At 34.3% G+C, this 20,553-nt stretch overlaps 1 protein-coding gene across 7 annotated transcripts in view; it reads left to right on the forward strand.

Moving 5' to 3' along the window:
• Nucleotides 1-20,553, forward strand: part of LOC135704875 (coiled-coil domain-containing protein AGAP005037) — a 145,519-nt gene that overhangs the window by 116,794 nt on the left and 8,172 nt on the right. The window lies entirely within an intron of this gene.

Genomic DNA, 20,553 nt, shown 5'->3' on the forward strand with positions numbered 1-20,553 from the left:
GAGTAATTATCGAATATTAATATCGATACCATAGATATTTTGAATCAAAATATCGATACATCGAAATATCATTATCGAAAAAAGTAAGAAAAACACAGCTTAATTGACAAACATAATTAATACGTGATTGTTTTACGTCCGATCCAAATATTCTATTAATTTGTTTCTGTCACTGTTTAAAAAACATATATAAAAAGAGACGCTCACATGGTACGGAACCGTCCATGTGTATTGTATTGTAACATTATATGGCTTTGATATAACGCACGGCGTTTCGTTTTTTTTTTTTCAGAAAGGACTCTGCGCAAAGTTTTACGTGGCCTTTGATTTTGGAAATGAACGATACTTATGAAAGGCCAGGTGTTCGTAATCAGAAGTAAACTATTGATCGTATGAATGGAATCTAGTAAACGCAAGCTCTTGTAGTATTTAAATACTCGTAAGAGTTATTTTATGCCGATTTAATAAAGGGCCTAAAATTAAACAATTTCTTTAATTTACCACGCAACTCTATGGGCTTGTGAGTCACAAATGGCTGAGTGAAGTATACCATGTGGTATGCACATGAATCTGGAATTCCTTAAGTTTAAACCTTCGTTAACCGTATCGTGATATTTTTTCTGAAATAAATCTCCGTGTCATCGATTCTCTATATTTTGAGACATTCAAGGGTACTCGTTGCATCGAGAATATGGAGTCGTTGGAAATCAATACCTAGCAGTTTAGCTCCTAATGGAAACAAGGACTGATATGCGATTGTAAGAGAATATGAGTGTATTAAGATTTTTTGAATGAATTGATTAATTCAAATATGTTCATGTGTTGTGCGTTTTATTCGGAGTTTTATTCAAGAGGTTTTTTTGAACGGTTCCTTAAAGAATCAGATTTACAATATTTTAATTACATCGGATCGAAAGTCGGTTTTCCAACTGATATGTATACTCTTCTTTGTAAGAATGGTAAAACCATTCTGCAATCCTGACAACTCCGTCAAATACCACGTACAAATTTTCGAAGGGCATTCATCTAAAACATTAAGAAGAATGAGAAGCTCATTTGTCAAGTCCCGTTCCGATCTGATGGTGGTATCAGGTATTGCTGATTGCATCTGAAACTGGACTGTCCCAAAAATGCAAAAAGTGTGATAAAAGTGCACGTTTCCGTCAAATCGTTTTGATGTTTTCGAAGCACTTATTGCTTGCATCGCAAGGAATAAGTGCACCGAAGACACCAAGACGATTAGACGTAAACTTGCAGTTTTATCACACTTTAATAATAATATTAGTCCGATTTGGTGTGAAACGCGCAATATTGACATTTTTTTCATTAACTAATTAACATTGACGTGCACAGGGTGGGGCAAGATGGGGCAATTGCCCCACCTTTTATAAATAAGATTTTTATTGCCACATTTACAAAGTTATGATAAAAAATATCTAAATTTCTTGATAACTTGATTTGAAGGTAAAATTGAAACCCTTTTATTGCGTCAATTATTTTGAGATGGTGCTTGAAACTTGCAACACAAAGGTGCATGAAGGGACAAACTTCAATGACATTTTTTGGTCAAAAATTGCACCACGTTGGTGAATACAAAAAAAATTCTGGTGTTCAAGGTTGATCATGGAGGGTTAAAAGAAAAGGGTAAATTTAAGGTTAAAAAAAATTCACCTTCGTGGTGGTAAATCGAAGAAAAAAGCTTTTTATTGAATATTTCTGGTGTAACAATATCATCAAGGTGGTGCATGGAGGGACTAATCAAAATGAATAACTCTGGTCCTAAAATTGAATCGTGCTAAAAATTTGGAGATGCACATTTAACTGAAAATTTCTGATGGAAAGTTCGCAACACTGTGGTGAATGTAAAAGCAAGGTTTATTGATTTTTCTGGTGCATAATTTGCATCGTTCTGTTGAATGCAAGCTTCATTGAAAATTTATGGTGGAAAATTTGCACCATTTTGCATGAAGAGGCAAAGCCTGAAAATTGCATGGTGAAACAAACTTCACTGACAATTTTTGGTAAACCATTCTGGTGGATGGAGGAGCATGTTCTATTGAAAATTTCTGGTGCAAAATTTGTATCGCTCTGATAAATGAAATGAATAGAAAATATCTGGTGGAAAACTTGCCCTAGTCTGGTAAATGAAGGCACAAGCTTTATTTAAAATTAAACTAAATTTAAAATTTATAAGGGAGAATCTGCACTGGTCTGATAAACGGATAGGCAAGCTTTCGGAAAATTTTTGGTCTTAAATTTGATGAATAGATAAACAAATTTTAATAATAATTTCTGGTATAAAATTTGAACAATTCTGATGATTGGAGGGAAGCTGTTTTACTGAAAATTTATTATAAAAAATATGGAAATAGGGGCAAGCTTTATTTGAAAATGTCTGGTGGAAAATGGAAAAAGGAAATCGGCACCAATCAAAAGATTGGAGAAGCAATTTTAATTGTACATTAACGGTGGAAAATTTGCAACGTTCCGGTCAATTCAAATTTTCTGGTGTAAAATTTTATGGGGGCAAGTTTGTATTGAACATTTCTGGTGTATTTAAAATTCCTGATCTAAAAAATGGACAGTTCTGGTAAATGGAGGGGCAAGCTTTATTGAGCATTTCTTGTAGAAAAACTACAACGTTTTGGTGAATGGATGGACAAATTAAACTTAATTTCCGAGAAGAACCGAAAGGGTATTGAATTCTGAGGACAGTTCCAAAAGAAAAAAAATATTCTGGGGCTGATTACATTGCAATTCTCCAAATAATTTCTAGTGAATCCTGCAGATAGTTCCAAGAAAATTTCGAAAAGAATACCGAGAGAATCAAATTTTGAATGAAATTCCAAAGGGATGTTGAGGAAAATTTCAAGGGAATTCCGAGGATAATTTCAAGCTAATTCTGGGAAGAATTTATGGAGAATGCAGAGGAAATTCTTCTGAAACTTTAGAGGAATTTCAGTTCCAAAGTGTTCTGAGAAAAAAAAGTTCTAAAATATTCCGAGAAGAACCTCAAATATATTGAATTCTTAGGACAGTTCCAAAATATTTCTGGGGAGAATTCCAAGAGAAAATCTACGGATAATTTCTAGTGGACCCTGCAGATAGTTCCAAGATAATTTCGAAAAGAATACCGAGAAAATCAAATATTGAGTGAAAATTTCAAGCTAATTCCAGTGGACTTCTGAGAAGAATATCAAAAGAGCTCTTAGGAGAGTTCTAAAAAAATCCGCGAAGAACCTCAAGGATATTGAATTCTGAGGACAGTTTCAAAGGATTTCTGGGGAGTATTCCAAGAAAACTCTGCGAATAATTTCTAGTGAATCCTGCAGATAGTTCCAACATAATTCCGAAAAGAATACCGCGAAAATTAAACTTTGAGTGAAATTCTTAGGAGATTTTGAGGAAAATTTCAATAGAGTACCGATAATTTCTAGCTTATTCCGAGAATAATCTTCGGATAATACTGAGGAAATTCTTCTTAAACTCCAAGGAAATTTTAGTACCAAGGTGTTCTGAGTAAAAGTCAAGAAGAGTTCTAAAAATAATTCCAGAGGACTTCTGAGAAGAATTTCAAAAAAGCTCATAGAGTTCTAAAAATTTCGAAAAGAACCTCAAGGAATTCTGAGGATAGACTTTTTCGAAACTGTACAAAGTCAAAGAGAGCTTTTGGATTCCCTAAATGTTGTCATTCCGTTGATAATCATGTACTCGCTTGTCAAAATAGTTTTGAGCGCGTTTGTTCCAGTCGTTAAATATTTGTTAAACCTCTTTAATGATCGTATTAGCCTTGGTATTAAGGTCAAAACTCGGAAAAGCATGCCGCAAAACATTATTACAACGATTCCTACAGGGTTCAGAAATTGGAAGAAAGCGACCGAGATGCTGGGCAAACACAATCGCAGTGATACTACATGTTGGTAGTATGGACGCGTGGTAAAATTTCAAAATCAGGAAGGGTATCGATGAAGAACTGGACCACCAAAAAAAGAGGTATGATTGCTGCCTTACCAGGCAAAGCGGCTACAAAATCGCTATATAATGGAACGTTTCATCGATATTATGCGCATACTTTACAAAGGTGGCCGACTTCTTCGTGAACATTCGGAAGGAGCGGAAAGTGTGCCACCCAGTTGGTGGATAACTAAGATCCTGTGCTGGAAAACACTTGGTGGAAGGTGCCAAAAATTGCCAGTACACAAGTAACCGTATTCAAAATGACATGATTACATCGTTCCACAATGTAATGTTGCGGAACATTGCGAAATCCTTGCGAGGAAAACCAGTGGTAATCATTGCAGATGAGACGAGCGATTGTGGGCACCAGTTGGCGATTGTCATCAGGTGCATTGATAATGATCGGCCGACGGAAACATTTGTGGGTGTGAGACGGGTGTTGAAATCAGACGCGACGACCATCTTCAATGCTATTGCTGAGGTCCTGACACCGATGCAGATTTCTTGGGAGCAGGTGTTGACAGTATATTTTGATGATGCCAGCCCAATGGATGGCAGCACTGCTGCAGGACAAGCCAAGTGCAAGGACGAAAACAGCAATATACTTTTATGAAGAGCTTTGAGTGTGTTGGTTTATTTTCTTTTTACAGATACGCGTATTTCGTCTACTACTTGTAGACTTCATCAGTGCCAAGTACTCAACACCACTGATCAAGATTGGATTGATCAAGAGCAATATACTGTTTTTTCACTGCTATGCGAACTGTTTGAACCTTGTACTTGTCAACGCAGTGTGCATGCGAAAGGAAGATGCGATTCTTATTGGTCATTCATGTCGGTTTGTCGGTGCTATCACCACCATCTGAACTGACTTCAGCTGAATCCGACCACCAAGGCAACAACATTGCAGGAAATGTATCATTTCGGTTAAAGCCCTACTATTGCAACCATTTGACGAACTGATCATCATCGACATTGTCGATGGGAATAAATTGCCAATTCCATTGGCCTAGCAGTTTCCATTGAAGAAGATGAACCTAAAAAATAAATAAAATTAGCTAAATTGAACAGTAGGGTATCAGTGGTGGGTGGACATCACCATCTCCCACGCACTTTGGAGCACTCTCCATCCTCAGATTAAATGCATCATAGCAAAAACAATTGCTCCTCCTTCACAAGATTTCTGTGCACGCTAGTGCTAATTAACCTTCAAGCTGCAAACAAATTATCCTATTTATTTATTCCCTTTCACCCGAGCATCCTTTGGATACCTCTGGGGAACTGAATGAATTATATTGAGTGTTTATCATTGCAACACTTAGGCATGTTCCTGATGCCCCTGCAATAGTGACCAGAACATTACATGAAGCAACGGCAGCCATGAACCATAGTTTACGGTCTGCGCGTAGAAGGAAATGTACACCGTGAACTATAGGTCACGCCTCTCATTCACGAATATGGGAACGGAATTTTTTGCGAGTGATGGATTCCTCCTTGCATATTTTTCCTTGAAAGATTATGGAAATATCTAATAAAATGCTACATACACACTTAGAAATACCTAATCTTACACGTGACGGATTTCATCTTTGACATAAAGGATCAGACGTAAACAAACATGTCATGTAAAATTAAGTGTTTCGAGACTGAAAAGTTCGAAAGTATGTTTAATTGAGCTGAATTTCGCGTCTATTATGACTCAATTTTATGTCAAAATTGACGCTCGTATATGTCAGCTTCAGAGCACCTAAATTTACATCAATTTTCTAAGTATGTAGTTGAATTTTTCACTATTTAAAGAGTACTTGCCTCTGGAAAATTTTGTCAAATAATAATAATCTGGATTTTACGGTGCAATAATGATAAAAACAAGATGGCATGATAAACAAGTAGAACAAATAACCTTCCAAGGGTATAACAACTTCGAAAACGGCTATCAGCAGGCTTATATGAAGCCATATTTTTGAAAGCAACATTTGAAACGTCACAATTCAAGTGTGAACTGTAAAAATGGCACGCGGGATTTTATTATTTTTATCAAATGAAATTGACTTCATGGTATAAAATAAGAAAATAATGTTTTATGAATTCTCCATTTATGTTTCACAAAATGTAATATCAGACACGCCATTTTCGAAACTTGTAGCGAAAAAAAATTAGCACGGAATGTGTTTGCATGGTTGTGGTAATCCAAAGAGAAAGTCAATGAAGAGAATCGATCAATGTAGATAGGACTTATTGAAATTGACACGAGATTTGCAATTTCAATAACGTAAACTAACTACTACACGCTCAAATCAGAATAGCCAAGTTTACTTCACTTGTTTTGAACCTACTCCAAATACAAAATTTAAAAAATCTAGACAGGAAGGAAAAACTATGAATAATACCGTATGCATAAACATTGTGCTGTCAGTTTTCCGATTTTTGATTGAATTTGAATTTTACTGTTATTGAGTTCATTTATCAATATTCTGGCCATTATTTTGTCGGAGGATACTGTATATTATTTCCGAATAAGAATAAACATTAAAAAAAAACTACAGTTTTACATATTTTACTCGATTGTTTTTATGTCATATTTTTATGTTTATGTTCACCTTGGTTATTAAAAAATCTTAATTTTTTTTAAAACCGTATAAATTATTTGACTAATATTTTGTTAACTCCCAAATTACTTGAGTTTTCGCGAAATGTTTAGTGTATAAAGCATGTCAAAATTGTGCAGTCTCTTTTCAGGAGATCACAATATATTCGTGATTTTTTCGTTAAATGACCTTTTTCAAATGATTGGGCTCATATGTTAGAAAAAAAGCATCAAAGTCTTAACGATGGAATTTATTGATTGAAAGGTGTCGGAAATAAATGTATCAAATTAATGTATTTTTTGGGATGTTACTTTTAGGACCAAATTTAATTTGTTTCTTGTCCCAAAACACTAATAGTTCCCGATGTTTCCCCATTTCCTGAAAAATCATATTTTCATGTTCATCGTTTTCAATAGTAGCAAGATTTATGTTTGAATTGACCTCGAGCCTATTCCAATTAAATAATAAAGCTCCTTTAAACTGCAACACATTGAACTAAACATTTAAATATTTAAAAAAAAACTTTAAACTTCCGTAATCAAATCATAGAAGCCCTACTAAATAGTATGCAATCACAAAATAGTTGTTTTTATTATTGTTTCCTTCATAGTTCAACTGGCGGTGGAGCTCGAACTTCAAAGAGGCTATCAATGAGTAATTTTTTGTCCATTTGTTGTTCAATTGCTATATTTATGAATTTGCACTAGGAACTCATATAACCTTACTATATTATTTATACTAATTTCAACTACTTCTTCAATAAGGCAAACAACAATTAATTGTATGCAAGAGCACAAAAAAAATATATATATATTTCTATTACAACGGAAATTTGCTATACAATTGAATGAGTACATTTATTATACCTGAGAAATATTCTAAATTACTTTTTTCTGTAAATTAGAATACCAAAGTAGTGGCTGATTACAATGTTATAAGTTTATAAACATTAATTTTCTTTGATTTGTTGTAACACAAAATCATTTCAATTTTTCTTCTGGTAATTGGAATCACTGATACTTGATATTTATAAAATATCAATACAGAATATATTTTTCCGATTAACAAAAAAAAAAAAACACAATAGACACCGGGAACTTTAAATTTAATATTTTATTTTGGATTGCCAATGTACACAATTTACAATCGTATTTTAAATTCATACAAAGACTGTAAGTATATGTGTGAATACTTCAATTGAAGACTCTAGAATTAAGAAAAAAAAGTGCTACATCTAACAGTTTACCTCAGATGAATGACCCTTTGTGAATTACAAGCAGACAGATTTGGCATATATTGTATGTAATGAGATTACTCCATTAAGGTAATTTGCACTTCCACGATATTGTTTTTAACTTGTGATAGCAGCATTCAGCTTTTCAAATATTCTATATATATTTCCAACAAACAACGATTGAGCAATTTTATGCACTATTCTAGCATGACGATTTGGCACCAATCCATTGCACAATTGGGCTGACTATTTAATGGTTTCTAATTGTCAGAGCACTCTCTTTTCTCATTCAAAATCAATAAATAATTGCAAATGATTACGATTCATGATGACGAAAGCTGCCAAATTGAATGATTAAAGCAGACTCAAATGCTGTTTTTGTGTTTTTTTTATGGTCAAATATTACAAGGTCATTAAACGAAAATTTCACAATTTATGGGTCAAGATGAGAATAACAATAAACATGAATATGTACAAAGAAGGCATAGCAAAAGAAGGAAGCAACCATTGCTTCTTACGCTAAAGATTACGTTTTAAAATCTTATGATGTTATCATAAACTACACATTATTTTGTCGATATTTTTGATAGGGTCAAGACATATTTTTTTCATTTATGATATTGTTTTAAAATGTGTTTAAGTCCAGGACCTAGAAAGTATTTCTTATCCTTTGGCTGATAATAGATGTTGATAAAGATAAATATATACCTAGTAAGAAAGATTTGGACAAGTTCGAGATCCTGCAAATATTGCTTAGTAGAAATTCTCATTTGTGCAATTTCTTTTTATTTCGTGGTTTATCTTTCTTGAATATAGGAGTAGTTGGGGTAAAATGGACACCCTTAGGAGATTGATGTTGTTTATGATGATAATAAGTGAATTTAGATAGGGTCTATACGATAAGAGAGAAGCGAATTTAAAACAAACTGCAATTTACGCCTAGGCGGTTTCTAACCATACTTCCAATGTAATCAAGATAGGAGCTGCTCGATTCACTCAAAACCTGCCAATTATACTAGATGTAGACTAAGCGTAATCTGGGTATCTCGCTTAATTTATTTTAAGTACTGTGATATCAAGTACTAACGGGTGTTCAATAAAAATTGAGAATTTTTTCAATCATATAGTTAGGAAAAAAAATTTCAACGAATTCAGCATTTTTCATTAAAAACATAATGTTTATTCTTCAAAAAACGTCAATGAATATTGGAGAAGGGGCCCTGGTCAGCCATACGACGCAACTTAGTCGCGATGCTCTCACAAGTGCGCTGGACGGCACTGTAATCATCCCCATTTTTTATTGAACACCCGTTAGTCTAATATAATCTAATCTCATGCGAACGCAACCAGTACGAGCAAGCATCCCTAATAAAAAAAAAACCATACACGGTAACCGAAAAACACCCAATAATGACTATATAAGACTTAATATTGACTACAAAGTAAGCATTTTCGAGGAAAACTGGGACTACTCACCCATTTATGAGTATTTCTTACACATAAATCAATACTTACTACTCATTTTTGAAGTTGTAATTCCTCATAAGTGGGTAAAGTTTTACTCATTTAATGGGTAGTCCCAGTTTCCCTCAAAAATGCTTACTTTGTAGTCATTATTGGGTATTTTGGGGTTACCGTGCATTCGATTGGTTTCTCATTGGTTCGATTTTGGCACCATTCCAAAATCTAACGGACCAAAAGGATCAATTAATCAATGATGCATCATTGGCGTAGCTAGGAGAATAAGAAGGAACCTTCCGCATTTTTTTTTTAATTTTGCTGAAGTCGCAAAAATGCTATTCAATTAAATTGCGTCGAGGCAACTTGTTTTTGAGTAGGGTAATTGATTCTGGTTGGACCTATCCAAAAACTGATGACGGTTGGACCTATTTTTCAATCGCTTGTTTAGTCAATCTTCGCTATGTTTTTATTTTCAAAGATCACTTTACTATCATAAAAAAACTCTTTTTCTTCAATTTGCATGGGTGTTTTATTGAAAAAACTTCAAAACAATTGAGTTTCAATGTGTTTTCAAAACAGTTCACTTTTCACGCATTAGCTCGTCATCATGCCTTACTTTCAAACATACAAAAAGGGAATATTTTTCACATTTATTTTTATTTTCATGCAGTAAAATACTGCTTTAAGGCGTAAACAGCACGTTAGTACGCCATTTATCCATTGGTTTCACTAAAATGTTTGAATAATTGACGAAATTCGAATAGATAAATATGATCATGGTTGGACCTACGCATGATGATGGTTGGACCTATGTGTTTCCTAAGACGGCCGCTAGGTGCGCTTCGGTTTGTCTACATCCTTCATGCGCAGCTGATTTGAAATTCGATTTCGTTTTGGCCGAGTGATCAGTTTCTTCGATTGAAAAAAATGGCTAAAGAAAAGAGTTATACGGTCGAAAATTTTCAAGAGGCTGTTCTTTTAGCAAGAAATAAATCACTTACCGCGTATCAGGCACAGAAAAGGTACAATATTCCGAAAACGACGCAAAAATTAAGGGAAGCCACGGCAAGAAATATGGAAGGGAAATAGTGTTGAGTGTTGATTTGGAGAGCCAGTTAGTGGATTGGGTTTGTATGTGCGCTACTTCTGGCAGTCCCAAGACGGCCAAAAATATTTTGGAAGCTGCTAAAGACCTTGCGTCACTAGTTGGGCGTAAATTTAAAGGAGGAATTCCATCGTCAGGTTGGTTGAAAGGGTAACCACCGATTTCCGAACTACCACGGAAGCGCCGAAAGAATCTGTTAATATGAATTTACATTAAGCACTTCACATACACCTTCTGTGTGTGAATTAACTTGAAATGAAATGTTAACAAACTAAAAATTGCTAACTGAAACTTATTTCCGAAAAAAAAACTTCTAGTAGAAAAAAAAAACTATAAAACCGGAATTAAGTTCTGATATTCTGTCATTTTAAGCCCCTAAATTCCCCCGGGGGCACCCAGAACAGGCCCGGAAGTGGCCAATGTGGTCCAAGGCACTCAATTTTGTTATTGATCTTGTTATCGAATTTGGAAGTAATGTAAAGTGTCGCATGATAGGTTTTATTCCTTCCATGTCAAAATTAGGTCCATGTTCCATATACCCTGGAACTTGTTCCGGGCATTTCTCTGGAACCAGTTGACCGATTCCAAAAATATTCAATAGCTTACAATGGGACCACAATACCTATAGTTTGACGTTAAAACATTTCCAAATCGGGTCAATGATTCCCGAGAAAATGAGCCCTGATGAATAGCTAATGTGTGGAAAGTGAACTTTTTTTTAAAGCGAAGTTAAACTCAAATTTCTTGATTTTTTTAAATAGCAAATTCATAAAAACTGTATAATAAGAGTTTTTTCATGATACCAATAAGCTCTAAACAAAGTTTTTGAACAAATATGGGCTAAACTAGCATTTGCAAAAATAGGTCCAACCATCATCATTTTTTAGGTCCAACCAAGATCAGTATAGGTCCATATATAGTATCATAATTCTTTGCTGAATAAAAACGTTTTATAAAATCATTTGTTCATAATATTTAACTTTTTATGTTATTATTAGAAACAAGAAAGGTAGATCTTTCCCCTAATCACGCATTTTTTATAATTATATGTTGAATTCATAAAAAAAATACGACATGAATATTGACGTCGTGTGAAACCGGCCTAAATAGGTCCAACCATCATCAGTTACCCTAGATTTTTTCTGTGACCAATAATATGACATTGGTATCTACTATTATTTAAATGGTGAAACAATAAATTTGATTATATTTATTTCATAACAACGAGATGGAGCCTTAAAAGCTTATTGATTTTGAAAAAGCACTTATCGTTTGTTCATGCTATTAGTAATGAAATCACATAGCGTCCGGATCTCATAAATTTAAGTGTCTAAACTTAAGAAAATTTTAAGAATTATGTAATTCTATGAATTTTGTAACTAGCTTTTTAATATTTTGATTATTTCATAATCAGTTAAATTTCAGACGTATAAAAGAAAATTAAATTCTAGGAGGTGAAATTTTATAACTTTGAAAGACACAGAATAAATTTCAACCATTTAGGACTAAGAATGTTCATGATATATGTCCATGCACAATTTTTAACACTTTGAATGTTAAAATAAAAATAGTTTTGAGATCCTAAACCCATATGTTTTGAAGATTTTGTATTAAAAAAAAATAGATATCTCTGATATAGATTGTAAACCTAAATTCTTCGTATACAAATCTACATAAAAGTCAACAAAATTTGATCAATTATCATAATTCTAAGACTAAGATAAAATTGCAAGATCCTTCCTAGATAGCCATTTAAAAATATAGAACATGAATATTAAAAACAAATGAAATAGGCATTTTTACGGTTATAATATGTTTGACCTAATCACAAGTTTCATAAAAACTCCACAAAATAAATGGCCCTGAAAAAAAAATCGACGAAATGTTGTTCAAAATTAATTTTAGGGATTAAACAAAGGTTTTGGTATCATAGACAAGCTTTGAATCTCCTGGACTTCATTCATAATTCAAGATCTTGATAAACTTACCTAGATTTTGAGAATTACAGCATTTTTCGAGAGGAAAACTCTTCGAGATAAAAAATTAAGAAAGAAAAAAAGATTTTAAAATTTCAAAAATCTTTACATCGCACAAAAATAAGAAAAATCAGGTTATAATTAAATTTCATCAGGTTTTTAAGAAACCGGATTTCAAATGTCATGATTCTGCTTATGTTGAAATATCGATATCATCGTTGAAATTTATGTCCGGAATTCAGCTAGATTCATCATTCAAGATTCCATCAGATTCAATTAGCTGGAAAACTTTTGAATACTTCCTGAACAACCTACAGTCTTGAAAGAATATTTCAATGTGTAAACAGTTGGAGATCTTCAGAACTTGATCAACCTGAAGTCTTGGGAAAATATTCAGAGATTATACTAATATCTTCGTCTATATGAAGATCTTTTGAATATTTTCTGCTGTCTAGGAAGGATGTCTGAAAGAATATTCTGTATCTTATGCAACGTTTCTTGAAACTCTACGAAATTTCCTCAACTTCTATGAAGATCCCTGAATTTATTCCAAATTCCAATTTTTTTTCTATCTCTCTTAATTCTACGAAGATCTCTGAAAATCGTTGCACTTCTGGAAATACACCTAAGGAATCTACAAATATTCTGGAACATCTAAAAAGATCCTTGAAATTTAACGAAGTTCTCAAAACCTCCAAGAAGTTCGTGGAGCTTTTGTGAAGTTAGATCTCTGCCAAACTGCAACGAAGTTCCCTAAACTAAAGCGAGGATCCCTGAAGTTCTTAGAAGTTTATAGAACTATTTTAAGATCTTCTACAAAATTTCTTAAACTTTTTCACTATTCCTTACAATCATATGAAGTTTTACGCTGCTCCTCAAAATGCTATGAAATTCGCAAAACTTCTAAAAAGTTTGCTGCACTTCTACGTTTTTAGATGAATTTCCACAAAGTTCCACGAACAAAATTTCTTAAATTTGTACGTAATTTCTACAACTATTCCAAGGCCACGAGGCTTCAAAAAATTGCTCTGAAATTACATATAGGTTCCCGATCAATAATAAGCTTTCCTCAAATAAAATAAGATTCCCTTAACATCTACGAAGCTCCTCAAACTTAAATTAATTTTCCACTTCTACGCAATTTTCAGAACTTTTCCAAGTTCTTTGTGCCTACGAATTTTTTTTTTTTGAAGATCTATGAAGTTCCCAGCATTTCTACTAACTTTCCTCAATTTCTAAGATTCTCCCTGAACTTCTTCAAAGTCCTTGTAGTTTTACGAAGTTCTCAGAATTTAAAGAAAAATCCTTGGGTTCATGGTCAATTTGTAGATCCTAAAGACGATATGATATAATTTCTCAAAATTGTTCAGAACATAAGAAAAGTAGATAACCTAAAGGACTTTAATAAAATATTTGTTAACCAATTTCATTAATCGCTCTTAAATAGTAACATAGAACTTGACAAGCTTGACAAAATACCGGTGAGTCAAAAAAAAAACTCCAAAAATTCTGGGGGGGGGGTCTCAATAGTTCTGGAAGTGGCTGGCCCCCTTAGGACCCCCATTAGCTACGCCAATAAATCATTCTCCTCAGCGACTTTCTCTTTGGATCGCCATGGCCATGAACAGGAATTTTTGGATATTTTCGACACACAGTTCGATGAAAGAAGTTCATGAGCCTGCATTATTCAAAACTTCATATTTTTTAAAAATTGTAGCTCAAATTCGATAAAACATATATCACTGAATGTTTGCTAAATTTTGTAAAGAAGTCCAAATTTTCAAGAAAAAATATAACATGCAGTAGTGCCTGTGACCATAAAAATCATGAAAATCGATTATAATCAATGTTTTAAATGTAAAACCAAGATTTAAGCGCATAACCTTATTTTTCGTAGAAATAAGATTAATTAATCTTTCATTTGATTTTTTGATCCAAAAAATCGATTAAGTGGTTCAAAAATTATGATATAAAAAAAAATACAAATTATGAAAATGCTGATTTTTTGGACCACCCTAAGATGGAAAGGGAAAAATCATTTTAAAATTTTTTAGAGTGGAGCAATTCTAAACTACCATAAAAAATAACAAACAAAAATCCTTTCAGTTTGGCAAAACTAAATTTTTGAGCATGTTGTCAGAATTAAATGGACACGGTATCTCAAAACTCCACGCATTTGAAATCAAACTAGTTTTATACACAGGATTCCTAATTCAAGTTTTACAACTTTATGTTAAAGAGCTTAGATGAATTCTCAATTCATTCGTAGCTAGAACGTTTTTTTCTTATGAGTGTTCAAAACTATGCAAAATATGTCAAAAAATCTAGTGACAGAAAAATTATGTTAACTGTTTTATCTGTTTCCTATTGTTTTCATTATAGTCACTCGTAGCGCTAATTCGTAAAAAATATTTTTTTAAAGTTTTTAAAACTTTAAATAATTTATGTTAAGGTCTGAGGTCAAGGTTCCAACGGTTTAATTGAAAATTGCCACGATTAACCGTTAAATAACCACGCGTTGTCTCTCTCAGAGAGTCTCAAACATGATGCGAGACGGCGCAGACAGTGTTGCCAATATAATGGTATAAAAGGCAAACATTATATTAATTACATTCAAATAGAGATTGGGAAAGCCAAAGGTTATTGGGATCATCATCAGACACGTTTCAAGTGCCTTCGAGGACATAGTCAGAACCTTATTTGAGTTAAAACTAATCATACGATCTATCAAACCATATGAGAATTCGAACGAACGTCATTTTTGATCACATTTAGTCTTCAGAGCAAAATATTCACACACGCACATGTTCTGGGTATCACCCCAAGAAGTGACAATAATCTGATAACAAGATGATATTAGCACAGACAAACAGACATAACACATTAAATATTTCTCACTGTAAAACATCGTCGCTAAAACATTACCGCCATCTGTTGAGTACACTATGGTGAGTAGTACGCAGAACAGATGGCGGTAGTGTGTAAACGTCAAACGCAAGGGAATTGAATATGCGCGCCACAGGTGATGGTACTACCAACTACGATATTTTTAAATTTACCGTTAAATGCTTGTTCGATGAACAATTTGCGAGTGTTATGTCTGTTTGTCTGTGATATTAGTGTTCTGCATTACATTGACAACAGCCATACATGTTCCGGGTGCTTCCGTAGAAGTGACCAGATGATATTCTATAATTCATATCAAAATTCAATATCATACCTGATAATATTAAACACACCGAACATTCAAAAATATGATGAGTACCCAGAACAGCATTGACCATTATAGGACTGATGAGAACAGAATCTAATTTAAGCCACGATACCATCATTAAATTTCAAAAATTCAAAAAGAAGATCATTAACTTGAGTCTAATAAGTAGCAATTGATTGTGGTTTTAATCATTTCATCAACTAATCATTGACGAACAAAAAATTCCAATGTCCAAAAGCTTATCCTTTCCATAACAATAGATCCTGAAAAGCAATTTCAAAACTTTTCATTATCACGTGAACATATTTCAGGAAAACGTATGTAATATTGGTTCCGATCTAGCCCTATAAATTAGCATGCTCAAATCAGAAATGTAATGGCACAAATGATCATTTATTGCTATTAATTCAACAGCAAGTATTCGATTGAAAGTTACAGTTTTCATGGTTGTGCCAACCACGCACAGTAACACATTAGTACAAACTTTATCCTCGCATTACATTCCAGATTTTATATCTGGGTCGAACAACTTAGTAAACAGAATTTTAATTACGCAGTCAATTCTACTATCTACATTACAATATGCATAATAGAAATGACAGGATAATACAATTTACAGTTTGTAAAAACACACCAAACCAATTGCTATAAAACTGTTACTACAACTATTGATATGCTATATTTTTAGTTAAAACAAAATGTAGGTGCATCGCGTTTAATTTAACATCGCATATGCTACTGTTTCAGTGAAGGAAAGAATAACTTTCAAACTCCAACAAGTATGCTGGCAACCATGCGCATCAGAAAACATTGTTACCCCACAGAAATGTATTGTAGAGAAGATATTATGCTTCGCTTTGCGGTTATTGAAAATTTCTCTGCGCGGGGAAACATTGCGGTGATACATTTCCTCCAGTTTTAGTAATGAAATGATAGTATGCCCTTCTGAAGCATTTTGCAAGATTCAAAATGGCCATAAAAAACAATGATGAAAAGTTTCATGCAATTCAAAGAAGGTCAAGTTTGAAATTCATTTATTTTTTTTTCCTATTTGGCCTGAAAATGCTCATGAGAAGATTTTTTTTTTAAATTTCAATCTTAAATATTTCAATAGAATGCATAAAAGCTACTGTTATTTTTTTTATTTTAGTAGAGATACCAAGTTCACCCGTATAGTTTGGATAATGACTAATAGATTAAAAAACAGTTCACAATAATTCACATACATACAAGCATCAATTTGTTGGTTTCAATAGCTCCCAAAGGAAAACAATTAAAAATAAACTGACTTGTAGCCGATTGCTCTGCGGAGAAAAAACTTAATTTGAATTTTTCTAGTGGATATACTTATATTTTAACATTTCAAGAGTCATGCATCCATTGGCCTAATCTTCGTAAACAAAGTCATCAGAAATAAATGTAGTATTTATCACACTCTTCTGCGCCTTTAATGTTATTTATAACATACATTCATATTCAATTCACATTTTAATTCGTAATGTTTTGAAATTACTAAGTTATACTATGTTTTTCGTTTTAATTACAATTAATGTTGCATGAAACATATGATCAAATAAAATATTTCTTTTTCCATTTTTCCCTATCTAGATCTAAATGTCAAAGAAAATTAAATCGTATATACAACCAATGCATGATTCTATAAACATTGTTTACTTGACTCTGACACATTCGACCAAAATCGACCAAGCATATCAGTTATGCAAAATGTCTCGTACAAAAAAATGATTTAAAATTATTCATGGATCAAGAATTCTATTGGAAAATTTCGTACCCGGAATCGTTGCTTGGGATAACATAAAAGGCTCGGAAAGTTTAAAGTAAACAACAAAACATGTTATCGTGAATTGTTGGCAATCAAACAAATAATCAAATTACAGTATTCCCTCTATAATTTGAAACTCATCATTCCACCATCTTTTTAAGCCGATTGTCGATAATGGTTCGCCATTGTGAAAATGATTCCTGTAGGCATCAAATTAACAGTATCAACGTAGGTCTTGACATTATCGGATTAAAGAATTTCCCCCGATAGTCCGATCACGATTTTGTCAGTTTTCTGTAAATGTAAAATTTTGTATACTTTGGGTACTATTTGCTAACGATCCTTGAATTAGAATCTCAATTCAATTATCAAATCGATTTGAATGTGCGTATCATTCTATGCTGCTTCTTCTTCTTCTTATTCACATTTCAAGCTTAATGCTTATCGCATTTTAGCTTATTGCGTGCTCTCAACTTATTGTTCTAGATGCACTTCCACATTATTAATTGAGAGCTTTCGATGCCTGTACCATTTTTACATTAGTATAATTATGTGGCAAGTACAATTATACTCATAGCAAGTCGAGAAATTTTCCAAACCGAAAAATTCTAGACCGAACCGAGAATTGAGCCCAGCCACCTCCAGTATGGTCTTGTTTTGTAGCTGCGCTTTTACCGACTGAGCAAATGGAGGTCCCTTTATGATACTAAGATATTTGATTCAATCATTTAGATTTGATCGTTTTTGAAATAATCCGTTGAATCACACACAATTTTTGTCTATGATGTAGAAAAACGTCGAAGGACTATTAATAAAATTTATTAATTAAATTATAAAACCATAGAGGTAACTCTAAGACCAGAAGGTCCCGAAGGAACGTACTTAAATTTTTGGCTCAGCTCTGGTACTATCTTCGCTCCCAAGCTAATCGATGCACCCCTCGAAACATAGGAATATATAGCTGGCCCGAGCAAGGGACTTCCCCCAAAGTCGTTCGGATTAGGCTGAAACAACAAAACAACAAGAAGGAATCTATTAGCTACTTAGTTTTGTCCTCCTCCTTACTATTGCTGCTGCTGTTCAGTGGGGCCCTTCGTTAACGGTATGGCGGTGGTTCTGCTGCTACAAAGCAAGGACTGTGCTGAACGATTTTCTTATTTGGCTGCTTAGCAGCTGTCCTTGGCAATTAGCAAGGGGATGAGCAGGGTTCCTTTATCGGAACCACCCTGGCAAGGGTGGTGACGAGTCACCGGACTTCCCACTCACCGTAGGCAATCGCGGGTATTGTCGCAGTGATCTACCCTTCACGGAAACCGCAAAAAATGACTATAAAGGACTCAATTTGTACTACAAAGTATGCATATTCCGCTAAAACGGGACAAAATCTTAAATGTGTGTATTTTTACACCTTTTATGAGTATCTGTTAATCATAAATGTATAAATTTTATTCATTTTGTACTAGCAAATACACATAAATGTGTATAATTTAAGTCATTCTATGAGTAGCCCCGTTTTCTTTCTAAAATGCGTACTTTATAGTCATAAGAGTTTTTTGCGATTACCGTGTAGGAGGTACAGCCTTCTATTGACCTTTTTGGCGTTTAATCATCTTTCTCTGTCTAGCACACATGGATTAATGGACGGTTTGTTTTCCCACTAATCTGTTTCCTTCTTGCTCGCACTCGTTCGCTTTAAATGGTACAGTAGTGGGCGCCGATTAAACGTCAAAAAGCGGCGTTGACGGCACCCTCGAAAAATTTGCTCTTCCAGCAAATTTGGACAGTTTCTTATGGGAATTCTCGGTGGAGTGAAAGGATAGTACAAAGTCCGCCATGTTTCACGCACAGTCTGACGTTTGCTTATCGATTTTCTCATAGGAGTAAAGAGCTACAGGGTCGCCGTCAACGCCAATATCAGCTACTTTGTTCTGTTTGACGATTAACTGCGGTGGCGAGACTGGCTCTATTGGCTGAGCCACCGCAGTCAGGACGGCAAATGTCTACCGGATCCTCACACACTCTGTTGCACTCACAACTTTTACGGCCACGGAGTCGGTGGTGCACTTGTGGACTTGCAGTCGCGGCGCGATTGAGAATACTTTCCAATATGAGATGCGCTATTTCGGGATACAAAACTCTATCGTCTCCGAATGAAAACACACGCTCACTTCCGTGACTCGAATTGTTCTCCCCTTTTTCGCCACATCAAAAATCATAACACCAACCGCCATCGCTGCAGCAACCGTGCTCGACTGTCACGCTCGTTCATGTTGATCGCTATTTTTGCAGAGGGAGGAGAAACAGAACCTAACTACTAAACAAAATAAAATAACGTGCCAAATTCACAATTCACAAAATTATTCACGAAGGCATAGTGCTGAGTATGCTGCCGTCCGTCAAATGACAACAAAAACAAAACATAACAAACACGCCACACGCTCGTGTGAAACACGGCTAAATTACACTCGGCGACAAAACTACACAAAACGGCACACAACTTCCGAATCGACTATTCGCAGTTTCCGAAGCACCTTTACCATGACGAGATCCACAATGAAGTAATGAAATTGGGTTGATAGCGGAATGCTTAAGCGGAAGTTTACCGCCCCGAAAATAAAAAATATTTTCGACGCGTTTTTATTTTTATAAAAATATTGGGAAAATAATATCAAAAATCCAAGAAACCCCCTTCCTTAGATTCTTGACAAAAATTACATGTAAAAATATTTTTGTTATCTCATCATGAAAAAAGATTGGACTCTCAGCAAAACTGAAAAGACTATGTTTTGGGGTTTTTTGAGTCCAACTTTATGCCATGATTTTTTTTTCCTTTGGTTTGTTTTCCGTCGATCTTGTTTTCCGTGCTGAGCACCAATGCTACCGACGCCAGGAAGGCAGCTCCCACACCTGGACCCTACATATCGACCCATCAACTAATTAACCGGGAACCAATGGCTTTACTTCCCTCCCCGAAGGAAGGCGTGATCAGAGATGTTATGCCTCAGAACATCCCGGCGGCGCCGACTGGGATTGAACCCAGGCCTGCTTGGGTGAGAGGCAATCATGCTTACCACTACACCACCGGCGCTGCTTTTATGCCATGATGACTTACAAAACATTTTTTTGCACATGAATTTCCTATAGAAAATTTGAAAAATTGTGATTTTTTTAAGATTTTGGATATCTTTCTTTAATATTTAAAAAAAAATCGAAGCGTATTTTTTCGGAGTTTTGA

Source organism: Ochlerotatus camptorhynchus, unplaced genomic scaffold, assembly GCF_037179485.1.
Source record: "Ochlerotatus camptorhynchus isolate MF236.1 unplaced genomic scaffold, CSIRO-AGI_Acam_v1.1 ptg000250l, whole genome shotgun sequence".
Lineage (NCBI taxonomy): Eukaryota > Metazoa > Arthropoda > Insecta > Diptera > Culicidae > Ochlerotatus > Ochlerotatus camptorhynchus.